Genomic DNA, 17,042 nt, shown 5'->3' with positions numbered 1-17,042 from the left:
CAGGACAAGGGGCAACAGGTACAAACTAGAACACAGGAGGTTCCACCTGAACATAAGGAAAAAAAATCATTACTTTGAGGGTGCTGGGCACTGGAGCAGGCTGCCCAGAGAGGTTGTGGAGTTTCCTTCTCTGGAGACTTTCAAAACCCACCTGGATGCCATTCTGTGCAACCTGCTCTAGGTGAATCTGATCTAGCAGGTTAGTCAGACTAGATGATCTTCAGAGGTCCCTTCCATTCCATACCATTCTGTGTCTCCTATGGAATCAGGGAATGTGATAAAGCAATTAAAGAGCTTTGCAAATTTTCAGTTAAAACATTTTGGGGTATTCTTTAGACATTAGGAAGCGTAGTACCCTTTGCACAGAACATAAATCCTATAGACCTGAGGTCTGACTGAAAGTCTGCTCTGTCAGGGGAAAAACAAGACCAAAAAACAACAAAACAAAGCAAAGCAAAAACATAGAATACATAGAATACATAGAATAAACCAGGTTGGAAGAGACCTTCAAGATCATCACGTCCAACCCATCAACCAATCCAACACCGCCCAAGCAACTAACCCATGGCACCAAGCACCCTGTCAAGTCTTCTCCTAAAAACCTCCAGTGATGGCGACTCCACCACCTCCCCAGGCAGCCCATTCCAATGTGCAATCACTCTTTCTGTATAGAACTTTTTTCTAACATCCAGCCTGAACCTCCCCTGGCGCAGCCTGAGACTGTGTCCTCTTGTTCTGGTACTGCTTGCCTGGGAGAAGAGACCAACATCCGTCTGTCTACAACCTCCCTTCAGGTAGTTGTAGAGAGTAATAAGGTCACCCCTGAGTCTCCTCTTCTCCAAAACCAACCAACCAAAGCAAACAAACCAAAAACCCCAACCCCCCCTAACCAAACCAAAAACCCCAAACATAAGAAAAAGCTGAAGTAATAATAATAATAATAAATGTAACACCAAAATGCTAATGGCAAAGCTACTCTGGAAACAAGGTTCACTGGACACAGAAACATTTGCCATTGTGTTTTAATTCATTTCTAGTTAAGGACCTGAGCCTTTGTGCACATACAAAACCAGCACCTCGCTATGGTTATCAGCTGTAAGGACAACAGGTATGAGGAGGAGGTACTCTTTGGGCTTGTACCATTTGATGCTCTGTCAACTCCAGTTAACTTACTTTTGATTTTGTGCTCCCAGTGTTTCTGCCCCAGTAAATAACAGCCTTTTATGACTTAATTCTTCTCCTTGTGGAAAGAACTGGGCAAAATTTGAAAAAAACAACACACCACCAAAACTCCTTCAATCCAAAGGCCCCATAGTGGGCCTGTAAGGCTGACAGTCCATGCTGAGTTGTGGGTTTGTCACAGGGAAGCTTCCATACTCTGTCAAGGATAGCACACAATGACCAGTCTGCCTGTGACACACATTACACTATTTCCCCATTTACTTTGCCCACTTGGAAGAGAAAAAAAATAAATAGAATAGTTTTTTTGTAACAAAATGAATGACACAATCTTGGGAAGCAAAGGAAAAGGGTGGTGAAATTTACACACAAAAAGGGGATTGTAGAAGCAGGATTTGTTTAGCCTTTCAAAATAGCAACACTGGGAAGGAGTCACTGAAGCAATTTAATGACTGAAAAATGCAATAAAACCAGAGTCACTTGCTCTACATCTCTGCCAGTGCTGGGACACTCAGATAAACAAGTCTGAAGCTGTCTAGGTTCACCTCAGAGGTACTCTTGTGACAGAGAGAAGCCCAGATTCCAGTGCTTGCCTCATTCCCATGTGCACCAGGAGTGCACAGGTCTGAGGGTAAACTTCATTAATCATTTAAAGATTAATTGCTGACAGCCCTCTACGCCCAGGCCTGGCCTTCATCTGATGTAAAGGAACACTGACACTGGTGATGATGAAGCTATGGTGACCAAAGCTTTACTCAACGAATATTTGGCCTTCCACAGAGTAGATTTGGCATACAATTGCATTTTAAAAGAAATAGCATAAAAGAAAAAATGATTGGAGACTTAAAAAGCCCTCCTGGACACGTTCCTGTGTGGTTTACTCGATGCGATCTGGCTCTAGCAGGTGGATTGGACTAGGTGATCTCCAGAGGTGCCTTCCAAACCTCACCTTACTCTGAGTCTGTGATTCTGTAATTACAGTGTGTTGAGAAAAACAAGCAATTTGGCAAGTTCAAAAAGGAAAAAAAAATAATAATCAAAGAACAGACTAGCATCAAACTCAGCAGGCAATAGGATGCTTTTTGTAATAGACATTCAAGCTGCAAGCTGAGTTATCCAAAGATAAGGGAAAACTTCTCTCTTAAGCATAGCAATGCACAGGTATCTACAGGAATTGCAGTCTTAGTGGTATTTCTTTGAAGCATTAGGCCCTAAGCTGCCCATAGAAAAGGGACATTCAAATAATACTGAAGCAAGCCCAGTGGAGAGAACAGTAAATGTGAGCACCACCTGAATGAGAAATCAATGTGTTTCAAGAGAGAAAATTGTATCAGGCATTTAGATGAACAGATCCCAGATGATCAGGTGACTGCCTGGTGGCTGTGGGGAAGGCTGTGGATGTAGTCTACTTTGACTTCAGCAAGGCCTTTGATACCATCCCCCACAGCAAACTCCTGGTCAAGCTATCAGCCCTTGTCTCAGACAGCAGCACTCTGTGCTGGGTTAGGAACTGGCTGGAGCACTGAGCCCAGAGGCTGGTGGTGAATGGTGCCACATCCAGCTGGCAGCCAGTCACTAATGGTGTCTCCCAGGGATCAGTGCTGGGCCCCATCCTGTTCAATATCTTTATTGATGATCTGGATGAGGGTATTGAGTCCATCATCAGTAAATTTGCAGATGATACCAAGCTAGGGGCAGGTGTTGATCTGTTAGAGGGCAGGAGAGCTCTGAAGAGGAACCTTGACAGGCTGGACAGATGGGCAGAGTCCAAGGGCATGAGATTTAACACATCTAAGTGCCAGGTTCTACACATTGGCCACAACAACCCCATGCAGTGCTACAGGCTGGGGACAGAGTGGCTGGAGAGTGGCCAGGGACCTGGGGGTACTGGTCAATAGTAGGCTGAACATGAGCCAGCAGTGTGGCCAGGCAGCCAAGAAAGCCAAAGGCATCCTGGCCTGTATCAGGAATAGTGTGGCCAGCAGGAGCAGGGAAGTCATTGTGCCCCTGTACTGAGCACTGGTTAGGCCACACCTTGAGTACTGAGTCCAGTTCTGGGCCACTCAGTTTAGGAAAGATTTTGAGTTGCTGGAATGTGTCCAGAGAAGGGCAACAAAGCTGGGGAGGGGTCTGGAGCACAAGCCCTGTGAGGAGAGGCTGAGGGAGCTGGGGTTGCTTAGCCTGGAGAAGAGGAGGCTCAGAGGAGACCTTATTGCTGCCTACAACTACCTGAAGGGAGGTTGTAGCCAGGTGGGGGTTGGTCTCTTCTCCCAGGCACCAACCACCAACCACCAACAGAACAAGAGGACACAGTCTCAAGCTGTGCCAGGGGAGGTTTAGGCTGGATGTTAGGAAGAAGTTCTTTACAGGAAGAGTGATTGGCCATTGGAATGTGCTGCCCAGGGAGGTGGTAGAGTCACCATCACTGGATGAGGCACTTAGTGCCATGGTTTAGTTGATTAGATGGTGTTGGGTGATAGGTTGGACTTGATGATCTCGAAGGTCTTTTCCAACCTGGTTAGTTCCATTCTAATGCTATTCTATTCCAAAAGCCTTAAAATAAAAGCAGGCTGGCTCTGCTGTATCCACCCCAGTGCCCAGGTATGTGAGCACACGTGCAATGTAAAAATGGCTACCTAAAAATAGTCACAAACATTTAGGTCTTCTCATCTCAAATAGCTGTAAGTAATATAAAGCCAGAGAAGTTTCTCAGCCAGTTGGTCCTTAGAAGTGTAAGCAAATACCATTTACTGTTTCCACTTATTTGAGTTTGCAGATTTGGACTGAAGTTTCACTCAGCTGTTAAAGATTTATATGAGAGGTTTAACAATGCCCTGTCATTAAGGCCTTGGCACAAGCGGTGCAAAGGACATTCAGGGCTTATTTGTACTAACTTATCTGGGTAAAGGGAAAGCTGTTCCTTTAAATTATGTTTGCTGTGACTCTGGAAACTGAGCAAACAAAGTCCGAGGGAAACTTTACTGTTAAGCAGAACTGACAGAAGGTGCAAGGACTGAAGGACAGATATCTCCTGTAAGGACATACTTGCCTTTGGATTCACGATTGAATTGCAAATCTCTAACAACTTAGGGGAGTTTAGTCCAGACTTGTTGAGCATACCTCATCTTGATGGCAAATGAGAGACTGGTTCAGCCCCAGATTGTCAGGTGAGTAAAAGCCTATTCTGGGATTGGGGGATGGTGGTGTGCTGGAAGATGAATGATCTGAGGGAGAAACCTCAGGCCACAAACAAGGCACAGTGCCCGAGAAAACTGACTTTGCTCTACAAGCAAAGTCACACTGAAGGAGTCCTGTTCAATCCTGACAGAGCACAGCCATGACACTGTTGAAATATTGGCTGACAGACGGGGAGAGACACCACTGGCACAGCTTGGCAGGCATAAAATCCACCACAGAGAGGAAGCCTAGTCAGAGAGGAGACCCAGCCTGTACAGAACAAGCATTAACGTGCCCAACCAAACAGCAAACATCCCCCAAACCAACCAAACTGTTTTTTCCAGCAACAGGACAAGTTGTGATTTTTTTCCTGGCAAATCTTTATGTGTGAGCTTGCTTTAAAAATATATAGATATCAATAAAGACAGGAAATATGAAAACCAGCTTGTTTTTCTCCCAACACCAGGCTGATCCTTCCCCTTAGCTGATCTTTCCTTTTGCTCTCAAGAGACCAATTGCTGTGTATGCAGCGTAGCTGTGAACTCTGTCCCAGCAATTATGTATATTTTTAAATGCACAAAGTAAACAAGGACTCAGATTTCATAAGAATAAGCTAGCTCTTGAGATTTTAAACTATCTACAGAGACAGTTCTTATAGTGGAGCTGCCACTTCCAGATCTACTTGAAAGGAGGAAATTGCACTAAAAAAACAAAATGTTTCAAACATTGGCTGACATGCCATGCAAGACATGGACAGAAATTTCATTCAGGTCTGATTTTCACCAAACTAAACTGGGACTGATAAATCTAATCCACTTGAAGACCAACTGTAAAATATGAATATGTGTGCGAGACCGCAGTAGCTGCCAGAAAAGAAGAGCCCAGAGACAACCCATTGTCCCATACTGCTGTGATTTGGAGAGGACATTTGCAAGACAATGTAAAGTGCTTTAATTATATAATTACCATTATCTTTCCCTGAGTATATGGCCAATGCCTTGGGTTTTCAGTCAGATTCTCCTTTTGGAATTGCCTGTTCTATGTGTTCTAGAGGCAATTATCATTTTTTGCACAGTAGTGCCTGGAGGCAGTATTTACTGTTTCCAAGCAGCACCCTGTGGAAGCAGCTCCATTAGATCTAAAATAAGAAAAATTGTCAAGACTCAGTAAAATCTAAAACAATCTAGAAACCTCATCTCTTCCCTGCCTTGTCTTTCCCAGCCAAAACCATTTTTGAAACAGATGTCTCTGAAAAAGACAGGACTAGCAGGTTACTCCATCCACAAAACTTGGACTTTGCTGTTCCAAAAGAGAGCAACTCCTGAAACAAGGATTCCTTCTTAGAAGAAACTGCAGCCAGTTCAAATAAAACTTAAGAAGAGCAAGAGGGACACTGAGGAAGTAGAAATCTGAACACAATACCTACTTTTCACTTGGAGAAAGAAATGTAGGAAATATAAAATAGAGCATATTCAAACTGGTTCATTTTTTCTTCACTATGGTATTGCCTAAACCTCTTTTGAACCTCTCAGGCTATCTCATGCCATGCTTTTGTACTTACACTGTGTTCCTGCTCAAATAACTCAGAAGAAAAAAGTCTATGCAATAAATACAGGAGTATTCATAAACTATAGTACACTGCTCCCAGTCTAAAGATGGGAAACTAAGACTCAGGAAAATTCTTGATGTGCTCAAAATGGGCCAGGGAACTGCAGCAGAGCTGGGAAATTACATCTGCTCTCACAAGACCCAATTCAGTGTCCCAGCCATGAGATTCACTGCATTCATTCCCAGCCCTCCTCTTTCTGTGCTTAAAAACGGGGTGAAGAGGAGGGTAACAACCGTTAGAAGGAAAGGTACGAAAGGCAAAGGTTTGCCAGTCTTTCGCAGCACTTGGGTAGAGTGAGCGAGAGTTATGGTTGAGGAGACCAAGTCACTTGTTTGACAGTAAAATGGAGACTTAATGCAGATGCAGCCAGAGAGCACTATGCATCTTCCTGGTTTTCCATGCTCTCTAGTGCTGTAGCTGTCAATCTGGAGACAAGGAGTGGGGACTTCTGCATATGATCACCTAAAGCCCTGAGCTAGGTCAGAGGATGGAAGAGACTACTCTGCACTGGGAGCTACAGTCTGCAAGCTTTCCTTGCTGCCAGGGTCCTCACCTGGGACTAAAATGAGACCTTCTGGAGTGAACATTTGCATGCCTGTTTGCTGCCCAGTTTACAGAGATGTCTAGAATAGAATAGAATAGAATAGAATAGAATAGAATAGAATAGAATAGACCAGACCAGGTTGGAAGAGACCTTCAAGATCATCAGGTCCAACCTATCAACCAATCCAACACCACCTAATCAATTAAACCATGGCACCAAGCACCCCATCAAGTCTCCTCCTGAACACCTCCAATGATGGTGACTCCACCACCTCCCTGGGCATGTATTTTTCCCGAGTTACTAAAGACTCATGCTATGGGAATAACAGGCTGTAGGAACATTATGAATTATGTCAGATTTGAAATGAGCTGAAATTAGCTTGATGTAGTTGACAAGGATAGCCTGGCACAGCAGTGCTCTAAACCTGCCTGGCATTTCAAACCAATAGAAACCAGCCAAACAAGACTTTTGTGTCTTATTGTCTTTTGGCTCACTTGCAGCTACAAATTTGCAAGGAGGTTCACCAAACAGGCACTCCTTGGACCCTCCACCCAATAACCACTGAGGGAGGAAAAACTGAATGCTCTGCTATTCATCAACAAAATCAGTATTCTCATTTCCCTGGTTTGGTAGAGAAGCTTTCAAATAAAAACCTCTTTGAGTTCTTACCTCTCTGAAGTTCAAATAACCACCCAAGCTCATTTCTTCCATAACAAGTGTCTCATACGCAACCCACAAATATAGAAATAGAAGTGGATATCATCCTATTTTTCCTCAAAGGCAGCACAGGTGTTGTCTGCCCTAGGGACACTGAGCCTGCCTGCTTGCTAAGCACTCTGTCTTGAAAAGCTTCAACTAAGACATCTGCTAAACTCCTCTTCTAAATATCCTGCCATTACTAAACTTCTCTGCTTCCAGCAAGGCATTGTGCTTGAGACATTATTTCTTGTACCGTGTTCCTGACTAAGCTACTCCATAGAATCACAGAATTCTTTTGATTGAAAAAGACCTTTCAGATCATTGAGTCCAACTGTTATCTAACTCTACCAAGACTGGTGCTATACCATGTCCCTCAGCACCACATCTCTACCTCTCTGAAACACCTCCAGGGATGGGGATTCAAGCATCTCCCTGGGCAGCCTGTTTCAGTCTTTAAGAACCTTTTCAGGGAAGCAGTTTCTTCTCATATCCAACCTGAATCTCCCTTGGTGCAACTTGAGGCCATTTCCTTTCATCCTATCACTTCTCGCTAGGGAGAAGAGACCATCACCCACCTCACTCCAATCTCTTTTCAGGGAGTTGTAGAGAGAAAGAAGCCTCCTCTTCTCCACATTAAACAGCCCCAGTTCCCCCAGATGCTCCTCACCAGACCTGTTCTGCAGACCCTTCACCAGCTTCATTGCTGTTCTCTGACCCTGTTCTAGCACCTCAATGTCTCATAGCATGGTGCCCAAAACTGAACCCATTACTCGAGGTGTGACCTCACCAAGGCTAAGTACAAGAGGGCAATCACTTCCCTTGTTCTGCTGGCCACACTATTGCAAATACAGGCCAGGATGCTGTTGGCCACCTTGGCCATCTGGGCATGCAATGGCTCATGTTCAGCCAGCTGTCCACCAATACCCCCAGGTCTTTCTCTGTTGGGCAGCTTTCCAGCCAGTCTGCCCCAAGCCTGGAGTATTCATGTGGTTGTGACTCAAGTTCAGGACCCAGCACTTGGCCTTGTTGAATCTCATCCCATTGGCCTCAGTCCAGAATTGCCAGGTCTCTCTGTAGAGCCTTCCTACCCTCAAGCAGATCAACTTAGTGTCATATGCAAATTTACTGAGGATTGCTCAATCCCCTCATCCAGAGCACTGATAAAGACATCAAAGAGAACTGACCCCAGTGCTGAGCCCTGAGGAACACCACTTGTGACTGGCTGCCAACTGGTTCAACTCCATCGCAGGCTGAACTTTCTATACTAGAGTTCTTACATTTTGTGTTAGCTTTATGTTGCATATTCTTTCCATGGCTAGAAGGTTTCAGATGGTCCAAACAGAAGACAGCAAAGAAAAATGAACAAGAGCTCCTAACTCCCACGTGAAACCCTGTGAAACAGGAGGGATCACAAAGGCAAACTGCTGAGGGCTTTCTTGGGTACCTGTGTAGTGGTATTGGGACCTTATGCTTTGAGGCTGTGTCCTCTGGTTTGCAGCCAGCCCTGAGCTGATAGTCATGTACTTCCCCCAGCCAAGGAGATGCAATGATTTGGTTTTTAATATTCACTTACCTTTCAGGGATAAGCCTGGAAAACCTCACGAGTTTTAAACCACAGCTACATACCAATAATTTTGCTGGTATCTTCTAAGCAGAAATAAAGACAGGGATGGCATCAGGGGCCATTTCATAATCAGTACAAATAAAAGGAAAGGAAAAGGAAAACTAGATTTCTAAAGAGCTCCTCTAGAGGCAGGAGTTAAGTACAGAGAGGTAAGTCAGTGATGTCAGAGGAACAGGATGAGTTTTATACATCTTATTCCTCAGGACTCTCTCATAACCTTCAAGCAAGGATGTACCTTCACCATTGCATATAAACTAATTTAAGGAAAAGAATAAAAATAAGAACATTTTCTCTTTCCTTTGTTTTAACAGCTTATAATGACAACCAGAAGGGCTTGCACATTTCTACTTCTGCTCTTCTGTACACTTCAAAAACTTCAAAAATTAGGTTTACTCCCCCTGCACAGCTGGAGAGGACGTTTGTGTTTACATAAGCATGCTCAGCTTTAGTGAGGCCACACCTTGAGTACTGCATCCAGTTTTGGGCACCTCAATACAAGAGAGATGTGGAGGTGCTGGAGTGAGTGCAGAGGAGGGCGATGAAGCTGGGGAAGGGCCTGGAGAACAAATCTTATGAAGAGCGACTGAAGGAGCTGGGGCTGCTTAGTTTGGTAAAGAGGAGGTTGAAGGGAGACCTCATGGCTCTCTACAACTACCTGAAAGGATGTTGTAGAGAGATTGGTGCTGGTCTCTTCTCACAAGTAATTAGCAATAGCACAAGAGGGAATGGCCTCAAGCTACTACTGTGTAGGTTTAGAATGGACATTACAAAATTATTTTCACAACAAGTAGTGGTCAGGCATTGGAATAGGCTGCCCAGGGAGGTGGTTGAGTCATCAACCCTGGATGTGTTTAAAGGTCGTTTGGATGTGCTGCTTAGGGATATGGTTGAGGGATGAATTTTGTAGGGTAGGGTTATCGGTTGGACTTGGTGATCCTGAGAGTCTTTTCCAACCTGAATGTTTCTGTGATTCTGTGATATGTGTGCACATACACATATGTAGAATAGCTCCAGAGGGAGCTTCAATATCTTAGCAATAGCCCATAGCCTGCTACTCCAAACCCAGAGGAGGAAGCAGAGAATGCAGTGGGATAAGGCTGGACCACTTTGAGATTTGTGGCTTGAGCAGAGATGACAATTCTCACTGATGTACAAGGAAGTACATCTTTTCAATATTTATTCTGGAACTGTAAAGAACCAGTGCACAACAACAAAGATAAATCATGCTAGTAGCTGTAAAATACCCAATAATTTAGTGTTATTCATTAAGTATATATTGATGCATTAGTTAAATAACACAAAGTAGCTGATAAAACTGCTCCTTGTTTGAGGCAGAGGGAACTGTATGAAGGCATGTATCCTTTCTGCTAGGTGTAAGTAGCCATTTATAGGATGCACTAATTTTGTGTCTGTGTTTACACATGTATGCTTACCTCTACCCATAGAAGATCCTACAACATCAGACGTAGTTTTAGAAATATTTTTAGATCTAGCAAAGTTTTTGAGTAATTTTTAGCTGTTTAAATGTGCTGGTTTCTCTCTCCAAGCCCCATTCACTTGGTGTTGAAAGCACGTGGCTCTGGAGGCTGTGTTAAACAAATCCAATGTATTTTTAGTTTCTGAAATCCTTCTAAAACAGGTTCTCTGTAACATACGTGCAAGACATAAAGGCTTTATTGTCATAGTATGTAATGAACTGCAAAGTTCTCTCTTTGCTCAGTATAAATGAGGTACCATCACTAAACCATGGCAATAAAACCATCCTGTTACCTTTCTCACCTGAAAGACTCTCAAAACTGGAGCAGTTGCAGTTTGAGCCTGTTAGGACTGCTAATAGAACTCACTCTTATTTACAAAATAAGTACAGAATGTTTGTTTTCTGGAAGCATGTGGGGGTCAAACAATTTGATATTCTTTCAGCCAGTATCTCCAAATGTATTGCCTGCTTTTCTCTGGCTTTTGCTGTGAAACTCTTTGGACTGTGTCCAACTTTTTGGTCAGTCTGTTCTCACGCTCCTCCTGTTTTTCTCCACCCCTGGGCCTTAATCAAATAAGACCTTGCCCTTGTACCTGAATGGTTCAAATTCCTTTGTGAAATGTCACTTACCTTGCTTTGGACAGAGACATGTGCATAACTGTCTCTTGTCACCACCTAAAAGAAAGGGTCAGGATTGTTGTTAAGGCTTCCAAGGAGGGTCATCTCAACCAGTAATACTGAAAACATGAATACACATCAGTCTGCTCATGGTCCTGAGCACTTTAAGGTGTTACTATGCTCAGTTGCCAGTGCATCCTTCTGCTGGAAGTTAGCTCCTCTGTGCCAAGGGTGACCCAACAGGTTACAGGAGTGACGCTACCTTGAAGTCTGCATCTTAGCTTAAACCACCAATCAGACTAAAGGAATTCATCGCTGCATCTGCTGAGAGCTAAATCTGCCAGAGCCTAGGGCTGAGTCTGTGGGTGTTACTATTCCCCTGACTCAGAAATATCTCCCAATGCAAACATAGGCTTGAGCCTGAGCAGAGCCAAGAGCCTTCAGCAGGGCCCACCCATGCATGGCACTCCTTGAGGGATCGGCACCCGCATGAGCAAGAGCAAGCAGCTGATGAGTAAGGACTGCTGTTGGATTTTGGACTGTGCCCCATCCCAGCAGAGCTGCTTTCACCTTGTTATGATGCAGAGTGAAATAGTTTAGAGATGACATTCTACTCCACTTAAGACTGAGAAAGAGGAGGAAAAAAAGTAATCAATGCCTGATATATGAGCAGGGATGTCATGGGGGACTGATGGTAGAGGGAGGCAGAAGTTTGTTTTCAGTTTGCACAAGACCTTGCAAATAATTTAAGCATTTTAAAAAGAAAAAGTAAAGCACAAGCAAAATCAGAGTTGGCATGTACATTCAGATTGTATTTAAAGAAGAAACATCAAAGGAGCCATGTTAACTATGAGATCTTGAAGACAAAATATTATCTTAAATGAGCTCCATCTGGTTCATAAAATACACATGAAAGGTGCACATTCAGTGTGCAAAGCTTCCCAGATGAGTCATTAATAGGGCTTAGACTAGAAACACACACACAAAAGGGAAGGGAAGATTATATGACCTTATGTATTTCTACAGCATCAAAATCCTACAGACAAGATGTCAATTTCTGCACTGAGCCCCAGAAGTTTTCATTGAGCTGTGTGTAATGTAAAGGGGCATCCAGTGATAGACGAATCTAAGGTGATGGAAAAACTAAAACACCACTAGGTAACTCAGGGGAGTGGGTCATTGTCTTCTGTGCTGAAAGCACCTGCCTGCCTTCTTGGGGAACACAATCCTTGTATATTTTGTGTAGCCACTTAAGGCACATCAATACTGTTATCTTGTCCCTGCTAGTGGTAGGGACACATCACACAATCAGAGAAGGGCGATTCCTCTTCTGTGGCTGATGTCTCTATATAGAACAACCACATGGTCAGGTTGTATTCATACCTATTACTTTCTGCTTTGAAACACCCCTGAGCTGCCTAGCTGGAGATTTCAGCCTGTCTCTAACATTAAGCAATCTTCATCACCCTTTCACACTAAGCAACAGCATTGTGTAACACTGGCAAACAGAGCATTTTTCATTTCAAAATCATGAGGCATTCTTTAAGTAGAGACTTTCTTACTGCAGCACTTGACACTTTACAGGCAAACATGCTTCCCCATTTTACAGGAGAATTAGGAAGTTAATGAAGCACTGCTTCCAGCTGCAAGCAGAGCCACTAATCTCATCCTATCTCACCCCTTTCATTTTAAGGGAGGTCATGTGCAGGGAGCCATCTAATTCCCAAGGGGGACAATTGTCTCATGATGGTGGAGGACAGCATGTGGAAGAAATCCTCCCAGAGACAGAGGCTGTCAGCTCAGGGCAGAACAAAACAGCCTAAGCAGGTAAATTGTTAGGGGCAGCAAAAGCAGCCTGCTCTGCTGTGCTGGAAAACTGTTACTCAGAGAGGGGTCCGGGCATGTGAAGCAGCAGTTCTAGTGGGGAAAGGAGGTGGCTTTTCCCAGCGGCTAAGGCACCACTTGCACTTCTCCTGTTTCAGTAACAGCTGAGGCAGCCAGCATGATTTTTTGGGGGCTGCCAGCCCCCAGCAGCTCCCTCTGCTGCCACTGCCCACGAGGGCAGCCACCAGTGCCAGACCACACAGTCTGCCTCTGCAGTGGCTCTTGCAGCTGTATGCACCTGGCATGTCACGAGATGAGGAAAGAGAGACACGATCAGCTGGTGATAGGATATACCTCCTGCTCCACATCAGACTCTGCCCAGACTAAACCCATTTCACATACCTGCAGGTCTGCATAGCTGCAAACACAGCTTTCAGGCTGTAGCTTCCACTGTTAGAAATGTTCTTATCTTTGATTAGATCTGACAAAAAGGAGTTGTTCTCGTGATACACCTCATACCCTCTGAATCCCTATCAGCCCACTCGTTTCGTACAGCAGGGACTGGCAGTTGTTGACATCCACAGCCAGCCCATGCTTTGTGAATACATCCAGTCCCACCCTCCCAGCAGCGGTTCCCGTTGCCCACACACATCCATATGTCCAGGTCCACACAGCTCTGGGAGCCTCAGTCCCTTTTACAGTTTTTGTTAGCATTTTCCCTAACGTCCCTGCATTCAGCTGCTCTTGTACCAATCCATGGCATTTGCTGGTAAATGCCATTTTTTCACATTGGCAAGTAAAATTTCTATACAGCCAAATTCCTGGAGGCTGAATTATGTATGAGTCAAAACACATATCTCTAACATTGCTGTATGTGCATCACTTGATGGTTTCACTGTTGCTGTCTTTCTCTTTTTCCCTGCAGACTGCTACTTTGGTCTTCTTGAATGACAGGGAAGTATGTTTGCCTGCAAAGCACATTCAGGTAGGTGTGACGCTGCAGCAGGACATGTGATCTCAAGATGGCATGCGAATATGCTTGGGATGGGTTACTCCTGATGCAAGGCCTGACAGTCACCTACCTGTGACTATAGGAGGTGAACACCTTCTTCAAGAATTTGCTACAAACACTCAGACAGGGATAGTTATGGTCCACACCTGTCTGAATCATTCATTTTCTGTCACTGAATAGTTTGACTGCAACCAGAATAATGTAATACTGAATTTTAATGTATCTGAGAGTCATTGAATGATAGGGGTTGGAAGGGACCCCTGGAGATCATCTAGTCCAACCCCCCTGCTAGAGCAGGTTCACCTAGAGCAGGTTGCATAGGAATATGTCCAGGTGGGCTTGGACAGTCTCCAGATAAGGAGACTCCACAACCTCTCTGGGCAGCCTGCAGCACCCTCACATGAAAGAAGTTTTTTTTCTGCTTGAAGTGAAACCTCCTGTGTTCTAGTTTGTACTTGTTGCCCCTTGTTCTATCACTGGGCCCTGTTGGAGAAAGCCCAGATCTCCCTCAGCATCTTTGTTGTTCTCTGTTGGACTCTCTCCATTAGTTCCCTGTCTCTCTTGAACTAGGGAGCACAGAACTGGACACAATACTCTAGGTAAGGCCTCACCAGGGCAGGGCAGAGGGGGAGAAGAACCTCCCTCGACCTGCTGACCACACTCTTCTTAATAAAACCCAGAATACCACTGTCCCTCTTGGTCACAAGGGCACATTGCTGGTTCATGGTCACTGCTCTGTGCTGGTGCAGGGAATTACTCCTCTCCAGGTGCAGGACTCTATACTTGCCCTTGTTGAACTTTACAAGGTTCCCCTCTGCCCAGCTCTCCAGGCTGTTCAGATCACACTGAATGGCACCACAGCCTGACAGGGTATCAGCCAGTCCTCCCAGTTTTGTATCATCAGCAAACTTATTGAGAATATGCTCCATCCTTTCATCCAGGACATTGATGAAGATATTGAACAAGACCGGACCCAGTACTGACCACTGGGGAACACCACTAACTGCTTGTCTCCAACTAGACCCTGCACCATTGATCACAGCCCTGTGAGCTCTGTATTCTTTAAACTCATTCCTAGTTTTTAATACAGCTAAAGCATTTTCAATAGCCAAAACCACCTGATTGACATATCAGTAAATGGTTTCTCAGTAACAGTCTTCTCCATGCATGGATGCAATCCCCCCACACATACACGTGTGTGCATCTATAAGCCTAATAATCCTTTGGAGATTTATGGGGTTTTGAAATTGCTCCTGACTGGTGAGTAGCTCCTGTGGGAACTTTAACTCATTTTTCAAGAAAACACCAGCAGCAGTCTGCTAAGCATTGCAAACTATGTTGGCATGGCAAAGGCCACCAAAGAGCCTGCCTAGGTCTATACCCCAGTCTATGAGTAATATAGACAAAGGGTGGCCACTTGAGTCATATAGGAACTTTGACATAGAGGAAATAGTTACAATTTCATTTCCTCAAGCAGCAAGACATAAAACAGGTTATAGAAGAGAAGTAAATCTAAAATAAACAATTGCTAGGATTTAGGTTTAGGAAGTCTATAGGTGTAATATTTTGGTCCATCACAGTTGCAAGGAGCAAGCCTTTGGGGCTTTAGTCATGGGACAGCAAAAAGGGCACAAGAAAAGAAATAACCTCTTCTTTCCTCTCAAGCCACCTTCAACAGCAGCAGTTTTAATTTCTCAGTTCCACTGAGCCACAGAAACAGGCTTAGTGAATCTTTACACCTCAGAGGAATTTACAAATCAAACTTAACACCACAACCAACAAATGAGTCCTTCATACACTTCCAGTAACACTGGAAACAGTCCCAAAGCAGCCACTAGTTCCAAACAATCCAAAAGTCTTGGCAGAACTGAAGTCAGGATCCAAATATAGCAGCTATGAGCTGTATGCTGTGGTTCAGGTTATGAAAGGAGAAAGCAGACTTGCTCCTCTGTAGAGTCAGGGAGCAGAAATACTCAGGCCCAGTGCATGACTTCAGAGAGTGACCTTCCCTTTGTAAGGATAAAACATACAGCTCTCAAAAAATTTTGGAAGGCAGAGGATTTACAGAAGATGTCCCAGCTGTCCCTGATGTCCAATGGTCAGCTGGAGTGACCCTGGGGTCAAGCAGTAAAAATTTTTGTGGGTTCACAGAGATTGCAGAAGATCCAGAACAAAAACTGAGACACCTTCTAGTGTCTCTTGTATATTAGATATACTGTAATGTAACAAGCCAGCGATACAGAAAACTTCAAAACAGTGTCTAATGACTAATCCACAGCACTATTTTATGCCCTTTTCTCAGCAAGCTGTCAATTTCATATTCACATTTCCCATACAGCATCTCTTTCTACTTCTCATGATAGCCCCATCAGTCACAAAATCATGCTATGTACTTAGAAATTCTTTGACAGCTCCAAGAACTCAACAAGACAAGTGAGTGCTCAAGTCATCAGCCCTTGTTTTATCCAGCCTTGCAAAGGCTGAAGGATTAATTGCTGGTTTGCTGTTGTAGTGATTTGCCTCCTAAATATGTTTAGGATTATTGCCACTGTCCATCCAGCAACATGCAGTGTGGTGGGACACTCTGTGCTGCAGTCCCCCTGCCACTGAGGGGCCACGTTTGCACTTGAGGGCAATTCCAGGAAACAAAAGCAAGTCTCTGCACTCTCCACTGCTAGATACTCTTGTCCCTTTTACCTTGACTTCTTGGTAGTTATGGATTTTTCTTCACTTACTTGCACTGCAGGAGTGCATGTTTAGTGTTAGAAGGCACCCAGCCCTGTAAAAGGCATTAATTCTTATAGTGCAGGGAGAAGCGCACAGATAACAGACAGATTAACAGTTTTCTTTTCAGCCTTTACTTTCTATTCCATAACATTTGCACCCTCAAAAACAAGGCCAAGACCTGTATCCACTCTAAACCAGCCAGTAATCTACTAATCAGAAGTGACAGAAGAGAGTGGTCATCAACTAAACAAATACAACGTTTATCCAGTAACATCTGTAGCACTGCAATGCATTGTGGCAGGATAACCATGAGCAAGTCAAAGTAATATTCAGGACGTCAGAAAAAGGCTTGTAAGGTGCTGAATTATCTCAGACAAAAGTCTGGAAAGTCCCCATTATCCTAAACAAATGATGCACTACAGCTTCTGAACTAACCAAAGCTTTGTTCTTTCTTTCTCTATTTTCTTGTGTTTTGTTTGTTTGTCTCCAGCTCTAATTCAGATAAAGCTGATGGAGTTGTGGAAGCTACCTGTATTCTGCTGTTCTGCTACT

At 44.1% G+C, this 17,042-nt stretch overlaps 1 long non-coding RNA gene across 1 annotated transcript; it reads left to right on the top strand.

Annotated features, from left to right (window-relative positions):
• The first annotated feature begins 4,166 nt into the window (after positions 1 to 4,166).
• On the top strand, positions 4,167 to 17,033 carry LOC128897650 (uncharacterized). Its single transcript, XR_008462513.1, has 3 exons — positions 4,167 to 4,346; positions 13,677 to 13,736; positions 16,981 to 17,033. It is a non-coding gene; the product is annotated as an uncharacterized LOC128897650 (long non-coding RNA).
• The last annotated feature ends 9 nt before the right edge of the window (positions 17,034 to 17,042 follow it).

Source organism: Dryobates pubescens, chromosome 13 (genome assembly GCF_014839835.1).
Source record: "Dryobates pubescens isolate bDryPub1 chromosome 13, bDryPub1.pri, whole genome shotgun sequence".
NCBI classification, from domain to species: domain Eukaryota; kingdom Metazoa; phylum Chordata; class Aves; order Piciformes; family Picidae; genus Dryobates; species Dryobates pubescens.
This window is presented reverse-complemented; position numbering and strand designations above follow the sequence as displayed.